Genomic DNA, 19,563 nt, shown 5'->3' on the forward strand with positions numbered 1-19,563 from the left:
GTAGTGGTGCTATTGATGATTTGCCTTCCAGAATATTTTGGGAGAGATTTGCAAGTTGAAGCAGCAATACACATTGGGCAGAATGTGCATTGCAAAAACAGAAAGAGTCTTTGAAATCAGTTATGGGCCAAATATAAACCTAGATCTGTTGACAGATCTCTAGATGTTCTGTTGTTATGTCAGATAACATTAAAAACAAGATCAGAAGAATCATAACATATTCCCTCCAATTTCAGGTCCAAAGCCCAAGAGATGGGAATCCCATTTGAACATACTGGTTCATGGACCTTTGTAAAAATACCCTAGGAGAGGCTGTTCTTGGTTTGATCCTCATATGGCAAAAGTAGGAACTACCAGACCTTGGAACTGACCCTGACCCTCCTGGAGTCCCATTCTCTTAGCCACACACCTTGTCCATGATGCCAAAGCAGAGCAAAGATATGGTAATCTCAGATCTTTTCCCTTAACCATACAAATTGGCAAACATGCAGAGTGTGAAAAGGGAGTTATGTGTATCTTTTCGGATGTAGTTTGGCACTTCCATGCAGTTCAGCAGATTGGGCCCGCAGGGGTTGCATGGGCACCCCAGATTCTGCACCCCACCTCCTCCCACCAGCACCTACTTAGAGGAGGGGGCAGGGCATGGAGGTTCATGGTGCTGCTTCAGATGGGGCACCTGTGGGAGGAGGTGGGCCCACTCAGCCAAAGTGTCAAAGCATGATAAGGGCCCATCTCTAGTAGGTTCTAAACCAGGATGCAAGATATTTGATATTTGTTGGACTACAATCTCCATCACTCTCAGTTTTAGCCAAGGCATATGGGAGCTTCAGGGCAACAGCACCTGGAGGGCTGTGCACATGATTTCCATTCCAGCCTCAATAGCAATATTTTTTTTCCAAATCTAGACATGGCAAAACAGACTCTTTATTTGGCCATAGAAGACACAGGGCAAATACAGAGAGACTTAGTCATATAGCTGAAGAAAGAGAGATCTTAGCTCTTGCAATACAAAGTCTTAACCCACAGAGAAACTTCTAAGGCTAAATTAGCTGCTAGGCAACATTGGCCCCTGTTTAAGTACTCAGGGCTGCTAATTAGCTCTGAACTCTGATCGGATAATAGAATCACAGAATCATAAAATAAATGAGTTGGAAGGGCTCTATAAGGCCATTGAATTCAACGTCCTGCTCAATGCAGGAATCCAAATCAAAGCAGATCTGGCACGTTTGTCCAATTTTCTCCTGAATGCCTCCAGCGTTGTGGCACTCACCACTTGCTGAGGTAGTTTGTTCCATTGTCATACTGCTCTAACAGTTGACATTTTTTCCTAATATTCACCCTAAATCTAGCTTCTTGTAGCTTGAGCCCATGCTCATATATGGGCTACAGATTTAACCCACAGATTGGAGAAGAGAAACCTTTCACCCTCCAGATGTGAGTATCCATTTGTAGACAGGGGGGGGGGGTTCCCTGCAAAATCCTATAGTTATTTTTTTTCTTTTAAGGTATACCAACAAACACACTGTATTGTAGTGGCACATGCTATGCACACAAATTACACCACCATATTGCTGCAGAGCTTTGCTCCACTGGAAAAAATTCCTGTGGACACTCTTGCCTCCAGGCATTCTGAATAGCTCCCACTGTCCTTCACCAATGACCTTGCTGGATGGGGATTCTAGAAGATGAAATCCAACACATCTGGAGCATCAGAGATGCCCCACCCTTGCTCTTCTCTGGTGTGATTGTCTACTGTTGCTACTCCAACAGTGCTTCCATAGCATGACAACAGGATTGCATTGCACATGGGGTGCTCATCATCACCACAAATAAGTTACAGCCACAGGAGTTCTGAAGGTATTTTTAACACCACTGATGTTACTAGACTTTACAGGATCACACTTCAAATAGCAAACTAGGCTGTTAATCCATGAGGTATTGCAAGTGACAAGAATGGGGCAAATTAATCTCACCTCTCAGTGGTTTATCAGAATGTCATTTTTGTCAATGTTATCAGGAGTAAACAAAGAAACAGACACCTATCAAACTTTTCATCTGGCACAGTTAGGAATCGCAGCACTTACTGGTTCTCCCCACCTTCTGCAATGCCAAAATAAGATTTAAAAACCTATAGGTTGCCGTATTAACAGAAATGACAAATAGCTTCTACCTGCTGTATCTTGGGAAGAGCAGTACTAACACATATTTGAGTTTCCTGTTTTCTCACTTTTAAAATATCAAAGTCCCTTTGTAACTTTGATCTTAGTGACACTCCATCTTGCTGACATGAGGATGAAAGGGGGAATATGAGCCAGAATGTGTTATGATAGTCTTGCTTCTTGTTTAATTCTTTCATATCCCTCCCTCCCACCCACCCCAAACTGTTTGTTGCTCCAGTATACACCAAGTTCAGAGAGCGGTCAGGCTCATCGCTTGCATAGAAATGACTGAAAGCCTTTAGGATTCTGTTTCATGAGGAGGGTGCCAGGGCACAGTAGGGCAACAAGTGATATGTAATACTTCTGCCAGCCAGTGTGGAACTTCTGAGCCTCAAACATGGCAAAAGCAAAGTTACAAGATAGTTTTGCAAGATTAAAAATAAATGAATGAAGGATAGGAAATCTGGAGCATTAAAAAGATGTCAAAAATCATAGCACTCAAAAGATACTCTCTACCGTTGCCATTATGTTGTTCGCCCAATTCAAGTGGTTCTCTCAGGTCAGGGTGTCTGGTTTCCCTGGACAATGCAGTTGATATATGTATAGCCATATCAATGCAAACATATACAATAGACCAGTGCATACGAAGAGAGAGATTCTAATATGGGAACAGTTTACATCTCAAATTTCCAAAAGGGTATTAGAACCCATAGGTTTATTTGTTTTTTTTAAAAAAAACAAGATTCACAAAATAGTGGTTCTCATAGAGTAAGAAATATCTCTGCCACAAGAAGAAGAAGAAGAAAAAAAATGCAAACCAGAAGTTGTATTTCTGCCACAGTGAATTGCATATAAAAGACAATCTGTCCTACAAAAACTCAAGCATAGCCCTTCTGCCAATATCACCAGCAGAACAATGCTGAGCTCTTATTATGTTTGATATGAGCTGCTCCTCGGAAACCTGGGAATTCGTAGAAATAGGAAGACAACTTTTCCATCCTTGCAGGATGTTGGGACAAAGACTGGATGTCAAATGCCAGGGTACAAAGGATGTAACAAATGCTTGCAAATTCTCTCCTCCTCAGCAAAGAGTGCAGGGGTAGGGAATAAAATGACTCATTTTCCAACTCCAGTAAAGCTTCCTTCATTTGCTAGTGTACAATATATACACAGCTGCAGCTGAAAACATCAGCTATGTCAACCAAGAACAACCATATTGTAAATGGTGTCCATGGTACAATAGCAGAGGTCCAGGGAAAAGACTGAGTTAGTGGAATCTGATTGCCAGGTTTGCCCATGGCCAGAGAACTCACTCCAGGAACAGATTCTACAGCACCCACTACCCCTTTGTTGGACTGACCAGAAAGCAGACCCCTCACAATTCCCCTGTCTGTAACTAGTTATGTCCAAGCTCTAGGAGAGAGATTACTGTGTCTGGAAACTGAGTTATCATGACTGGGGGGAAAACAGGAAAAGCACCAGCCCTTCAAACGGGAAAGCAAAAACTTTGTTTTCTGTCATATTTTCACTGATCATTAAAGGAAAAAAACCAACATCCCTCTGTAAATAGATGACTGTAGAATAATAAGGGTATCTCAATATGTTCCTTTTTTAAAAATATCATTTCCCTTTAAGTTGACAACATGCCCAACAAAATTTACCAACAGTCATCTGTGCCTCATTGGAAAAAGTCCCAAGTGGAATGGCTTCTCCTTTCACAAGGCGCGTTTCCTAGGACTACAGAGATTTGGAAACACTGAGCTTTCAAGAGATCTTTATGATCCTTGGCTTGATTTACTCTTTTTGAGGAACAAATCACAGGGTACTCCGAGTTGTGCAAGCCATCTGCACAGATGGTTTGATAGTATCTCTGTGTGACTTAATTTTCTACTACTTTCCGGCACATTTTGATTACATTAAGGGACAGCTTAGTGCTCTTGATTCTTCAAAGCTTTTGCAATGTGTATTTATTCAGTTCCCTCACCACAAGAGCTTGGTGTCTAATTCTTCCTGAATAGTGTCCAGGAAATCACAGGGGGGAGGGGGAGAAGTAGGAATGCCAGTATATGGAAAGGGTAAAACTGGCTTTATTATGGAGATATTAAAAGAAGTGCCCCACCCGCTCTTGTAGAACTCACTCATGTTTTTTCTATCCAAAAAATGGCAAAAACAAACAAACAAAAAAGAGGTAGTTTATTAGATTCCTAAACAGAGCAACACACATGTACAGTGTACACCTCAGAACTATCACTTTCCCCCTATACAGCCAATTGTTCCCTCTTTAGTTTCCTATGTACTAAGGGTGCTCTATAGAGGATAATATCTGCACAGGTAAAATAACTATGTGCCATCAAGTATCATCTACCTTATGATGACCCACCTTAGGATTTTTTTAAGTATAAAGTACACAGAGACAGTTTACCATTCTTTTCTAGGGCCATCCTGGGACTGTGCAGCTTGGCTCTTCTCCTGGGACACTCAGTGAAGAATCAAACTAGACCTCTCTTCACTCACTGAGCTATGCAGCCAGCTTATCTGGACAAACACACTCATATAATTTTGGCAAAAACTGCAGACCCCAAGGACTGCTTTGGTGTAACCAAGGCCATCTTCAGTGACAGACAGGCTGGGCATTTGCCAAGATGAAGGGGATGCTGAGATGAGCTTGGTACGTATCTCAGTGTTGACGTTGTTGACTAAAACAATGCTTTGCCCAGGGAAAGGGTATGGAAGATCAGAAGGATAAGGCTGCCATGTCAGCAACTTCCCATTCCCTGAAATGTCAAGGTCAAATCCTCAGAGCTAGGGGAAGGTCCTAGTGCTATCACAGAGGCACAAAATGGAAGGACTGGGAGATGGGACAAACTGCATGTAGAAGGCAGCCTCAGACACACACACATTTCTTTTTATCACTGCTCACCCTGCAATTTGTCTCCTCATCTAGAGATGCTAGGAAGCACAAGAGTTTCCACCTGCACCCTAAAACCTGACATCCTTTGATCACAAAGGTATTGTTTGCTGTATTTTTTTTTCTTTTTCTATATGTCTGTTTGTGTATACATATGTACAGTATATACCTGTGTGTGTGTGTGTGTGTGTTTTCTCGGCTAGTATGTACAGATACAGAAGCTAATCAAGGAAGAAAGGTGGAAAATAAGTTGAAAAAAGTCAACTCATTTGAAGCCTGAATTTAGAAGAGAGTTTTACAGGTACCATGTACTGCTGGAAAGCCACACAAATGATTTCTAGATCAAATGAACTGCCTTAAAGTTAAAAAGATTAAACTGAAGGTTTCATACTTCGGACATGAGAAGATTCACTAGGGAAAAAAAATGCCAGGAAGAATGGGATGCAGTAGGAAGAAAAAGAAGACCAAATTGGGAGATGGATTGACTCAAATAATGGAAACCATAGCCTTTAGCCTGTCAGACCTGAACAGGGCTGTTAATGATTGGACCTTTTGCAGGCAATAAATCACAGTGTTGCTATAAATCAGAAGCAACTTGATAGCAGGTAATAATATATATAGAAGTCAGAACAGCATTACACTGAGATGGTGTAGACCCTCAAATTGAACTGTATACAAGAGGTAATCCAGAAGAAAAATATTTACTCCTGTTACTTCCCTCTAGATGTTGTGTGCCTGAATTTTAGGGCATATGCACCTCACGCAGCTATATCAACATACACTTATTTATTCGCTTTTATTACATTCACCTCACCCTTTGCCTACATCCTCTTGCTGCATGTGGCAATTAAGAGTCAATGACCTTTTGCACTGCTTCTGCCACACTCCTCAAAGGAGCTCTTATGCAGCTAGATGGGAAAGCACAAGTCTAGTTCTGTTTGAGTCAGCATGTCTGTTACAGGAAAAACACTACAAAACTCGCTCAGTGTAGCCAACCTCATTTTGTTTTTGTTAGGAAAGGTCAAAGCAGCACAGGAGTGAGTAGGAAATCAGCCAGTGTTTGGAATCCATCCCACTTCAGCGAGACTCTTGCTTTTCTCTAGAGTCAACAAACTACCTTTCAGTATCTCACATATAAAGTCTGTTGAATGAAGGCCTAAATGTGAAAGTCATGTTCCACATAAATAGAAATTCTGTGCCTCCTTTAACAAAAGCTCAGAAACTGCCTTCAGCTATCGGTGGTTTGAGAGTCATCTAATAACTTGGCATCAATGTCAACTTTGTGTACCTTCCACAAAACTCTGTTTGCTTTTCCTCCCAGGAAATTTCTCATGATGACAATTTTCCCTGCAAATTTTTCACACTACATATTCATTTTTCATTCGATTATATATATATATATATATATAAGTGCAAGCACAGAATTCTGAAAAGCTTTTTGAAAATAAAATATTTCCCATTGACACAAGTCATCACATAAGCTGCTATTCTTTACATTATATGCAAGGGGAAGAGAACAGAAGTTCTCTACAAATGAAGTTTGTACAGTCTGGCCAATAGCTGGGAAGGGCATCAGGCCATTTTCCATATATCAGTCATCACTGGTAACCAAACACCAGTTCTCTCTTCCCTCCCATTAAACATCAGACTCTGCAAGTCCTTGTATGTACAGCCTATTCCTTCTCCAGGCATCAAACCCCTTCATGAAGGTGACTTGCCAATGGATTGTCCCACTGCAGAGATGGAGGACATGTGCCTTCTTGTTATTCTTGAACTACAACTCCCTTGAGCCTTAACCAGCATAGCCAGTGGTGAAAGGTTATGGGAGTTACAGCCAAGCAGTATCTGGAAAGCCACATGTTTCCATCCCCATGTTCCAGGGAGAAGTAGAAGGTCTTGGGTTCTCATGAAGCACCCCAGACATAACTACGGTAGATCACAGGGCATGATAGTTACTGTAAGCATGTTGTGAGAAGCCTTGCTCTCTTGCCTGCTATGTTTGGAGCTTGGAGGGTGGGCATGTACAAAGGGCAGCCCTTCATTTGAATGACTTCAAAAGGATGGTCCACTGTTTGAAGGCACCCTCCATTTTGAGGGCTATACAAGCCAAATCTAATTTTAAAAGGACCCCTTGAAGGGATCCATCAAAAGCTAAAACTTGGACAGCAAGCTAAAGCCTCACAGATCAACTCATCACTGTCCTCCATGATATGGTCAGATGTATTGCATAAAGCTACGTAACAGTGATGCAACTTTATTATGGGGGTGGGGGCTTTATATAATAGTTAGCTATACCTGGCTTCAAAGTAGGAGCAGGATTTCACCAAGCACAACTGAACCTGGATCAGAATGAAAGGTGTAATGTTGTTGTTGTTATGTGCCACCAAGCTGCTTCCAATTTATGGCCGCCTTTTGAATTAGTGAACTCCAAAAGATTCTGCTAAGAACTGCCCTGCTCAGGTCTTGCAAATCAAAGACCATAGTTCCTTTATGGAGACAATCCAAAGAAGTGTGTGGACATAGTTGCTGGTTTAACCATTTTAAGTACAAGCAGAAGAGTGAGTCTGTTGGGTCTTCTCAAGTTTCTTCAAGGGAGGGGGTATGTGCTTGCCTCTTCATTCTCCCTCATTTTCTTTACCACTGGATCTCCCTGTGACCAAATACATCCTTCTACCACTTCACAAAGAAACAGCCTTCCTCTAATCCTCTCAGATTTGAAGCATGTTCACTTCATTATGTGTACAGCAAAGGACAACGTCTCCCATATCATCCCCTAGTCTCAGTTATACATTATATGATTTAGGATCTTGACATGAGGCCAGTCTAGGGCCAGCCAGTACTAACCCAGTGGTCTACTTGGAAAGCAACTTTGCTGGCCTCTCTTAATATTCAAAACCATCTGAGAGATCAGAAGATGCATATTAGAAAAGTCTGGTTAGACTTGTTGGCTTTTTATACAGTGATAATCTTCCAATTCAAAGCCATTAAACCACATAAGTGTTCTCCTGAACAAGATTGCAGCAACTTCCTGCTGAAAATGCTGCCTCAGCCCTTCCATATGCCACATTCCCACAATGCATTACCATATGTGACTGGTTTTGCATGACTGACATTTAATGACACATAAAAATAAAATCTTGATAACCACCAGTAACTGTATCAGGGCCCAGTGTTGAAACTAGGGAGCAGAGTTTGGGACGAGAGTTATACAGTATTTGCCTAAGGTTGGCTGGAGGGAGGGAGGGAGGACTGGGTTACTAGGAAACTCTTTCACCATCTGAAATATATTCATATTGGGGCTGAAGAGCTCTGTCTTTGTCCTTGCCCCTCTTGCCATCATACATGCCAGCTGTCAGCTCATTTTCCAAGCAGTGAAAAGTGCAGTGTAGCCTAAACAGCACTGTGCCCACACTAGAAAGAGGAAACAGGAACCTACCGTACAAGAACCCCATGGTTTGCTGAAGTAGAAAAAGACAATCTGGAGGAAACTAGGCAGGCCCTAACACCCAGTGAGGAACACGTATGCTCAGCGGCACTGCATGTTGACTGAATGTAGGGAAAAGATGCAGGAAAGGAAGGGAAGGGAGAAAAGTTTCCTGCAAAAGGGCTTGGCTGAAGTGTTGAACAAGAGCACAGCACTATTATTATCTCTTTTCCCCAAATAGCCAACTCGTGTGGTTGAACGCACAATGGTTTCGAGATAATAGGTCCCTCCAAAAATACATTAGCATTTTAGGTTCATAGGTACACATACTAAAGTATACATTTGTAAATTTTGAAAGGAAAATGCATATTTTGAGCGGCTAACAAGTCCCCCTTGCTGCCAGGATCTCTAAGCAGGAAGGCAAATCTTAGAGGGGGGGGGGGGAAGGAGGAGAGTAAGTTTTATTTTTCTGTGTGAGGCAGTACTAAAGCCTGGGCACTCATCTCCACCTTTCCCAGATGGCACCAATACTCAATGGCTTAGTGTTAATGTGTTTATATGTTTTTTTTTCTGCTTGTTTCGCTGCCAGTTCGCTGTCAGGCCACCACTTCCTCTCTTGACCCTTGCCGGGCCTGGCTAATCAAAGCAGCCAGGCCTATAACAACTGAATTGGCCACAGCGATAATTAATGGGTCTTTCTGGGATGGCAGGGTTCCTCCTACCTTCAAGGAGACGCTCATTAGGCCCATTAAAAAGAAACTTAATCTGGCGGCGGACAATATTGGCAATTACTGGTCCGTTGCCAACGTTTCTTTCATTAGCAAAGTGGTAGAGAGGATGGTGGCTGATCAGCTTTAGGCGCACTTGGATGAAACAAACGCCCTGAACCCATTCCAGTCGGGCTTCAGGCCACGGCATGGTACAGAAATGGCATTGGTCGCCCTGTATGGTGACCTACTGAAGGAGGCTGACAGGGGAAAAACTTCTGTGTTGGTCTTCCTCGATATCTCAGCTGCCTTTGATACCGTCAACTACGGTATCCTCCTGAGGAGGATCTCCAAGTTGGGAATTGGTGGCTCAGCATTGGCCTGGCTCCGATCCTTCCTGGGAGATCGTCCTCAGAGAGTTCAGCTTGGGTAGAGTGAGTCAGCCCCGTGGAGCATCAACTGTGGGGTTCCACAGGGCTTGGCTACCTCCCCAGTGCTCTTTAATATCTATATGAGGCTGCTGGGCAAGGTAATCAGAGTGGCATGCCATCAATATGCTGATGACACGCAGCTCTACATCTCCTTTTTTCCAACTACAGTGGATGCTGTTCTGTCCCTGCAGCGCTGTCTGAAGTCTGTACTGTGATGGATGCAGGAGAATGGGCTGAGGCTGAAGCCGGACAAGACGGAGGTCCTGAGGGTGGGCGGACCTACCATCAGTGGTTTGGGAAACTCCCTCTCTTTTGGAGGGTGTGACTCTCACCACAAAGAGTGAGGTTCGCAGGTTGGGGATTCATTTGGACCAGGCACTTACCATGGAATCCCAGATGGCATCCGTGGTCTGATCTGTCTATTTCCATCTGTGGCGGATTGCCCAGCTGCGTCCCTATCTAGATGGGGGTCACTCACCACTCTGGTCCATGCGGTCGTGATCTCAAGGTTAGATCACTGCAATGCTCTCTACATGGGGCTACCTTGAGATTAATGCAGAAACTCCAAATGGTGCAGAATGTGGCGGCCAGACTCAGTGGGGTGAGAAAACATCATCATATCTCCCCCACCCTGGCCACCTTATATTGGCTGCCCGTTTGGTTCCGCGTTGATTTCAAAGTTCTAATGCTTATGTATAAAGCCCTAAACGGTTTAGGGCCTTGATATCTGACAGAACGCCTCCTCCCACCCAAATCTACTCGTATTACTCAATCTAGCCAGAAGGTGAGGCTGAGAAGCCTAACGCCAAGGGAGGTCCGGAAGGAAAAAACAAGAAACTGGGCCTTCTCGGCAGTGGCTCCTCGCCTTTGGAATAGCCTCCCTTCTGAGAGTCATATGGCCCCTTCGCTGGGCATTTTCAAAGGCCAACTGAAAACCTGGCTATTTTGGCAAGCCTTCCCTCCAGCCACCTCTTAATTTATTTTGTTCTTTCATCTTGAGTCCTTGTCTATTGACGTATTATTTGTTTTATATTTCAAATGGTTTATTTTATATGTTGTTAGCTGCCCAGAGGGACATGGTGGCGCTGTGGGCTAAACCGCAGAAGCCTGTGCTGCAAGGTCAGAAGACCAAGCAGTCATAAGATTGAATCCACGTGACGGAGTGAGCGCCCGTCACTTGTCCCAGCTCCCGCCAACCTAGCGGTTCGAAAGCATGCAAATGCGAGTAGATTAATAGGAACCACCTTGGTGGGAAGGTAACAGCGTTCCGTGTCTAAGTCGCACTGGCCATGTGACCACGGAAGATTGTCTTTGGACAAAAATGCTGGCTCTATGGCTTGGAAACGGGGATGAGCACCGCCCCCTAGAGTCAAACACGACTGGACAAAAATTGTCAAGGGGAACCTTTACCTTTACCTTAGCTGGCCAGAGTAGTCAGTTGACTAAACAGGTGGGGTTACAAATTCAATAAATAAATAAATTGTTTGCTTCCTAAACCTTGACTGCCCCATTCCTGTGACATCACAAAAGGCCTGTCTCTTGGTCTCAGATGTTGGCCCTGAAGTCTCTGCTAACCTTGCAACCTAACGTCTAACAAAAAACCCAGGGAGCCTAACGAATGACCTCGACTTCTGGTGTCAGCCATGATGGTGTATGTTGTGTGCTTGACCCAGTAAGTGGATGAAGGATTTTGTGTCAGCATTTCTCTTGCAATATTAGTGTCCTGATCCATGGCACTAATGTTTATAGCTCTTATGTTACACAGAAGTGAGTAGAGAAGGGATAATATGAAAGGAAGACTGGATTGGAAGCACTATCCTTAAAAGTCTTCCAGCTGCTCACCATAAGAACTGGCATGGTGAAACACCTCACCACTAATTTACTCACTGTTGTTAGTTTAAATACTGCCTATTAATGATGTAAACCACCTTAGGTCCTTTTAAATGAGAAAAGAGGGGTAACAATAGTTTTAAGTAAATAAATATTGATTTTAGAACCTCTCAAAAGACAGTCGTTTCATAAAGAGAAGCTGTTTCACTTCTAGGGGAGACAGGGATAAGGATAATCTCCTGAATTTCCATGTGACTTCATAGAGATTCAGAGCATACAGGTACGCACTGTTCCACCCATCCACCCACTACTCTGCTGCAAAAGGCCTAACATAACAATGCTCTTAGCTGCATCGCAGCCATGAAAATACCAAGCTGATAGGATTAAAGTGTCAGGACTGCTTAGAGACCTTGAAGAAGAATTGACATTTAAGCTCACAGATTTTGACTAGAATCCCAGGAAGAGCCAAAGTAGTATCAGAACAAAAACAAGCGAAACAGGCCAGTTGAACTGCTGGATGTGGCTAGGAAGGTAAAAGGTTCTCGAACACATGCAATAAAATATGCCATAGGTCCGCTCAACAATGTGTGTCTGAGGAATCAACCCAGCTTAATTTTTTGTCTGCTTTTTCTGTAATCAAGCCCCAGGGATCTTATTCCAGAGCAGAATAAATCCAGACCTGCAAAATATGAATTCTCCAGGTTAAAAGAAGACTCCATTCCTACAGAGATAAGAGATGTGCCGAATTGTAAGAAAAGCCCCAAAGTAGGATTGGATAAGAAATGATCTTCAGAGACTGGACACAGACTGGACGGTAAGCTGAATTTTAAGGAAGGCTCGAAAAATATGTCTTATGGAAACTGTGGGACAGTTAAAACTATAAGACATGCCACATGTATTATATACCTGAAAAAGTATGTTAACTTTATGCAGAAAATATTGTGCAAAAAGATGAAGATATATTCAGATTGCAAAGGTGCTGGTGTTAAAAATAAATCAATAAACCAAGATGTGCCATATGTTCGAGAATCACACAAAATCAGCAATCTACACATGTATCACCTGGATAAAATAGATATCCAGACATACTCTAATACTCGCTGGTGACAAATAATTTTAATTTTGCTAGCTTGGTTCAAGTTCTGCAGTTCTGCAAAAATCATCTAAATTTCAGAATTTTCCGTTCATGGAACCTAAATTTAAAATTCAGTACGTAGGGTAACCAAGCCCATGTTGGGCTCCATGAGTAAGAAGGAAAGAGCCATCAGCCTATGAACTAGGCACACATTTGATTGTTTGTCTTCAACAGCACCCAAGCCTAAAACCAGAAATCTTACAGTGAGAGTTTATGAGTACACTGGGAACAAAGTCTGGTGATACGTTCATGTTTATTTAATTTATGAATTCAATTCAGGGAAGAGGCTTGGTATCTCCCTAAGGGAGGGGAGGCTACACACATCTCATGTAGTTCTGACAATAACATCACCAGAATAATGCAATGACGAATGACTTGATAAAGAATGAATATGTTTACGGTATGTTTGCAGAGAGGATGTTATTTCTGGTTGTTGCCTGACTGTTCCTGTTGTTAGGCATGTTGTGGGTTAAGGCTCACAAGTAATGGACCACATACCAGGGAAACCAAAGTGGAAATCTCTTCTGTTTTAGTTTCACATTCGAGTCACAGTCCTGTATTTCCCCATTTTTGAATGCCTTTAAAACTGTTTGTATGATCTGCATGTTTCCTGTTCTCGGTGATAATAAACTGCTATGGTCCAGTCATTGTTTTTTAACTTTGATTCTTTTTTTTTTTTAAAGATTGCATTATACTTGTCTATAGAATTAAATTCAACAGAAACCTGAACATGTGTCAGGTCATCTCAGTTTCAACTACATCAATGTCTGTGCATTCCAAGAACATTTCACATCATATTTTTTTATTTTTATTTTCCTAATGAGATCTTCATCTCAGACTCCAATCATTTTTGTATAATTCAAACTATACAATTCAATAGTTTGAGCACTCTATCCTCATCCCATGCTGCTAAAGAGCCACAAAATTAATTTAATTTAATAACTTTATCTAGCCACCTTTTTTTAATCATCATGTTCTGTCTTTTTTTTTTCTTTCATCAAAGGCCCATAGCGGTCATGGCCCTTTGATACATTTTGGATTTTTCTAAGAAATTATTTCCCTAATCCTACTTTTCAGAGAGGTACTCTTGTTACTCTGTTTTAGCAAGAATATAAACAGTTGATGAAGTATTTGTTGCTCAACTGCCAAATATAAAAATGTAGGTATTGTGGCACTTTTAAAACTAAGGTATTTATTTCAGTTTGAGCTCTCCCAGATTACAACTGAATTCTTTAGAATCTGAAAAAAGTAGATTGTGAAAGCAAAAGTGAAAGATTTAAAGGTGCCATAAAGGTTTGGCTTTTGCTCCAAGTTGGCATTTTGTGTCCTTTATTCTCATCTCCTCGCACGGTGTGCCCTCCAGTGCCTCTAGTCAATGATCCAAATGGGATGAAGGGGTCATCTCACTCTGCCCTCAAGGATACCATTCAAAACAATGACTTGATATGACATAGCAAAAGCTAATTGCCAGTTCACATGGACAGGAGCAGCTAATGATCCTGAGTTGGCATGGGGAGGGCAGCAATGAACTCAGCACCTCAGATAGCTGCTATAAAGTCAAGATTAAAATCTGAAGCAGATTCACTGCTCCCATGAAACCAGTCACCAGCCTTCCCCATTCACAGGGGCATCTGTTACAGTATACCATGTGTGCTTACAAACTAGCAGCTAAATGCATGAATTGAATCTCTGGGGAAAAAACTCATTGTGTGCCTGAAAGCATTATGCTGTACTTGTGGTCTTTTATCTGTGGCACCTGGGCACTACGTGGGTGTAGAAACCGCACCCAAATTCAGTTCATTCTCTGATTAATTTTCTCAAATGAATCGAAATAGAGTCAACTTGTGGGCTGGAGTTTTTTTATTCGATTTTGATTATTTCCTGTCATATGACTATAATATTTCAGTATTTTTATCACACCATTATTCTGCTCCTACCAGGAGATCACTATGGCCATACCAACTATGGATGTAGATTCTTTACTCAATGAAATAGCATTGCATCTAAACCACTCCTCAAAGGTCCTCAGCCAAAACATTTTTCTCGTTCCTACATTTCTTTTTATTAGTAATATTATTTATTTGATTTATTGTTTCTTCTTTCCCCAAGTGTGTTACATTGAGATGATCAGCTACAGCAATCCATACTCTTCCTTCCTCATTATATAGCCACAGTATTCTAGCTTTCTGCATTTAACGATTCGCATTTCTCACTCCTCCTCCATAAGGTACAAGGTTCTGCACTCGTCTTAATTCTTCTTCACTGGTCACTCCCAAGAGTGAGATTCTATGAACAAGAGAGCCATCAAATATATGTGCAGATGTGACACCTACCAGTTCTTCATTTGTGCAAACTGCAGGTTACATTTAACATGTACAGATTGATATAGTGGACTTCACTGACTTTCTGTACACCTCAGAACCTGTTTGTTTGGGGAGCAAACAAAGATGACACATTCCTCTGGCTGCTGTTGCTGCTGTCACATTCCAGAGAACCCAGAAGCTGAAGGCACATCAACTGAGTCTTAAGAGAGACTGAGTAACTCACATCCAAACGTTATCAAATATAATTGCCTAACTATTGCTTCTGTGTCTTGGAGTTTCATGTGTGTAGGTGTCAGAGTCTTGTGACAAAGACAAGCTGAGAGATGTAAGGTCAGGTCACAGGGTTAAATGCCTCCATGTAATTATGCAGGCAGCTACAGCAACTCTATGTGGAGAATGGCTAGTATCATCTGACTTGTACACAGCAAGAGCTGGAGGTCATCATCTCCGTAAGTGAGATTGCTGACAAAAGAGAAGCTAGCCATAACAATAGCTGATTCTCCACATACGCTATGTTGTGGTCCAGACAAACTTTTATTTATGGCATGATATCCTACACTCACATGAAAGAATGAGACTTTGTGAACCTATCCAATTCATGGTTGTTTTTTAGAAGATGTGTGCATGTAGAAAATTGAGGAGATTCCTATCCTGATTATACTGACTCAGCATATAAGAGTTTTGTGGTTTCGCAAGTCAAAAGCTGAGATTGGAACAATAAGCCTATTTGGGAGAGGAAAAGGTTGAGCAGAGATGCAAGGAAGAATCCAGGGATAGGGGGAAGAATGAGGCGATTCACTCGTGTAAAGACCCACCTCACACTCAGACACTATTTTATTTACAGAATTTAAAATATTTTTATCCCACCTTTCTCCTTAAAAGGGCTCAAGGTGGCTTACAACATTAAAACGACAATATGTAAAAGCTAAAAACAGTAAACATACAAATATTTTTAAAAGAATTAAACATATATTAAAACAGTAAATAAAATCAGTACTAAAACAGGTGCTCAAAAGCGACAAAGCACAACAATCCAATTGATAAAACCCCTCTCAGACTTTCGGTCACGAAGGAAAAACCTGTCTGAAGATAAAGGTCTGTGCCTGCTTGTGGAACTATTGCTGTTGTTTGCATTTATCCCCTATTTCGAATCCACTAAACTCAAACATGCTCAGATATGGCTCTCCTCTTCCCCCTTTCATCCTCACATGACCCTGTGAGGTAGGTCAATCTTAGAGAATGACTGATTCAAAGTCATCCAGTGAACTCAGCCTAGAACCAAAGTCTCTTAAGACTCCGGTTACCTTTTATATTTAAAGGGCCACGACTTGCTGGAACCCTTAGTGTGTGGGCCATGGGGAAAATAAATTAATTCTCTGGTTTGTATGGGCCCGTTTCTGTCAGGTTCTTTTTTCCTTCCCCCTTTTCCCCAGGATGCATCGCTTAAAGAAAAGCCTGTTGATTAATGTCCTTCCCAGTTTTACAGAGACGCAAAGATTACATTTCCTGGTGAATGTTTTAGCCCCTCAAGGAGCCTAGAGCTATAACATGTTTTATCAGGATTACGTGCAAGGCATGGACTTTGTTGTGATCTGCACAAACACATAGCGATTCCTATCAGGCTGCTTGCTGCAAAAACCCTCGCAGATCAAGTTTCTAACTGTGCAGGAAGGAACAGATGGGATTTTCCACGATGCATTGCTGGGTTCAAGAAGTCAGTTAAAGGATTGCAAAATGCATGGCGTGTTTAGAAAACAACTACAGGTCATAAATGAGGTAATATTTCCAAACAGAGGACAGGCAATCCCCATTTCCAACATAAAGCAAAAAGGCAGTGCCAACCAATGGCTCAATGACCTCAATGTAAAACAAACAAACAAACAAAAAGCCAGGGGTTTTGTTTGCTGAACAAAAGTACTGCTAACAAATTGTGTTGACGGTTTTTTAAATGCGTTATGCTGCCTTGACTGTTTCTCAAAGCCAAGAACAATTACCAAGGAGAAGCGAAGGAAAAGAGAGCCCCTGAGCCATGACTAGGATTTTTTTTATGTACAATCATGTTTTTTCTGATTCATGGCAAACCTTTCCCAGGGTTTTCTAGATATAAAATTCACAGAAGTGCCAATCCCTCCACTTTACCCAAGGCCACACAGGATGGCTGGTCCTCTGGAGCAGTAGTCTCCAACCTTGGGCCTCCAGATGTTCTTGGACTTCAACTCCCAGAAATCCTGGCCAGCAGAGTGGTGGTGAAGGCTTCTGGGAGCTGTGGTCGAAGAACATCTGGAGGCCCAAGGTTGGGGACCACTGCTCTGGAGGATCAAATTCCTGACTCAATTGCCCAAAGCCATAGAGCTATTCAGCCATCTAGCACTATTTATGGTTAGCTTTTTTACAAGGGTTTGATGCTTGGCTTACAAATCCTACTTAGCTGTAGTCAGCATTTTTCTAAGTTTGACATCATCATGGCCATACTAAAATAAGGGATAGAGAAATCTGTCATTTCTGTTCGGCTCTGCTGCTTGTTTTTCTAGCATTAATTTGGTCAGTTTTGGACAACTCCTTGAGTCCCCCAGATGGGAATTATAGTCCAAGAAAGTAATCTTAATCAGGCCTAATCAGCTGTTGTTACATGCCATCAAGTCACCTCTGAGTTGTGGCGACCTATGAACGAGCGATCTCCAAAATCTCCTGTCCTCAATGGCCGTGTGCTCGGCTCTTGTAAATTCAAGCCTGTGGATTCCTTTAAGACGTCAGTCCATCTCATACTTGGTCTTTCTGCTGCCTTCCACCTTTCCAAGCATTATTATCTTTTCCAGAGAATCCTGCCTTCTCATGATGTGCCCAAAGTAGGGCAGCCTCAGTTTCAACATGTTTGCCTCCAGAGATAGTTCAGGCTTGATTTGATCTAGAACCCACTTGTTCCTCTTTCTGGCAATCCAGGATTTCTGCAAAGCTGTCCTCCAGTACCACATTTCAAACAAATCAACTTTTCTCCTGTCAGCTTTCTTCACTGTCCAGTCTTCACACCCATACATGGCAATCAGGAACACAAGAATGTGGATGATCTTGGTCATGGAATCCAGTGACACATCCCTGCATTTGATGTTCTTTTCCAGTTCCTTTATTGCTGTCCTTCCTAGTCTGTCTCATTTTGATTTCTTGGCTGCTGTCTCTATTTGGATTGCTGATTGAACCAAGGTAGACAAAATCTTTAACTATTTCAATTACTTCATAATGTCAGCTTTAAAGTTGTGCAGTTCTTCTGTACTCATGATTTTGGTCTCTTAATGTTCAGCTGCATTCCTGCTTCAGCACTTTCTTCTTTTACTTTCACTAAGAGTTGTTTCAAGTCATTGTTGCTTGCCGCCAGTAAGATGGTGTCATCTGCATGATTTAAATTATCGATGTTTCTTCTTCCAATTTTCATACCTCCTTCCTCTGAATCTAGTCTGTATGATGTGTTCTGTGTAGAGAGACTGAAAAGATGAGGGGAGAAAATGCACCCTTGTCTGACATCCTTGCCTGTAGAAAACCATTCTGTTTCTCCAAATTCTGTCCTAGTGGTAGCTTCTTGTCTACAATACAAGTTACACATCAGGACAATCATGTGCTGAGGCACATCCTCTTCTTTCCGAGAAGCCCATAGTTTCTCATGATTCATAGTCAAGGGTGTTGCTGTAGTCTATAAAGGATAAATTGATCTTCTTTTGAAATTCTTTGGTGTACACACATAGTTCAAGCAAATGAACAACAGAAAAGTGCTGCAAGCATCCATTTCCAGAGAGAGAGAGAGAGAGAGAGAGAGAGAGAGAGATGTTTCTAAGCTAGAGAGCATACTCCACGTACATAATACACCAGCAGACCAACCACGAGAGATTTACAAAAATGTTTTGAAACGAGTGGAGTAGCATATCCTAATAAGTATAAAGTATTGCCTACCGGGGAAGAATTAAACACAGAGGCTAAAATTATCTTACTGTGACTATGCTTCGCCTCATGTCTACATCCCCTCTTGCCAAATGGCAACAATCACACTAACCTGATCCAAAGTTAGGTTTACAGTCAGGATTACTTAGCTCGCGGCTTATGCATAAGCCGGGTAGTCAGGAAAGTTTTAAGGATCAGATCATACTTTTGCACTATTAAATAGCAGGCCGGGTAGGTGGGGCTCGTCAGCCATGGAAGGCAGCCCATCCAGGAGAAGGAAAACTCCAATTTCAAACCTCCACTGCCTTATGGCTATATCCACTTATGGAAAAGGCTTCAGGAGTTAACCTCGAGGCAAAATCCGGAGCTGGACTCCCGAAGGCAGCATGTGTCGTTCTGCCAACTCCTGCGACATTGCTGGAACCAGTTGTATTGGCTCTTGCCTTTCCATTGGGCCATTTCAGCAATGTGGAGAGGAGGGATCTGTTGCTTGGGTAACAGCCTATCCTCCATATTACCTTACCCGGGCTTCATGCTCTGGAGAGGATACTCCTCGATTCAGAGCATGTTACCATAGTCTCTCGAGACTGAAGGATGCCTATGCTACTCCAGAAGCCAGTGGATATTTGCAATATGATCTGAAGAGCCTCTTCCTTTTCGGAAGCCAGCTTTAACATCAGGTACTTTTTGTTCCACATAAGGTAATAGCCTTTGTTGC

The 19,563-nt window shown here is 42.1% G+C and overlaps 1 long non-coding RNA gene across 1 annotated transcript; it reads left to right on the forward strand.

Annotated features, from left to right (window-relative positions):
- The first annotated feature begins 476 nt into the window (after positions 1-476).
- LOC144589658 (uncharacterized) lies at positions 477-15,118 on the forward strand. Its single transcript, XR_013545906.1, has 2 exons — positions 477-12,273; positions 14,822-15,118. It is a non-coding gene; the product is annotated as an uncharacterized LOC144589658 (long non-coding RNA).
- The last annotated feature ends 4,445 nt before the right edge of the window (positions 15,119-19,563 follow it).

The sequence above is a fragment of the Pogona vitticeps genome, chromosome 5 (genome assembly GCF_051106095.1).
Source record: "Pogona vitticeps strain Pit_001003342236 chromosome 5, PviZW2.1, whole genome shotgun sequence".
Taxonomy (NCBI): domain Eukaryota; kingdom Metazoa; phylum Chordata; class Lepidosauria; order Squamata; family Agamidae; genus Pogona; species Pogona vitticeps.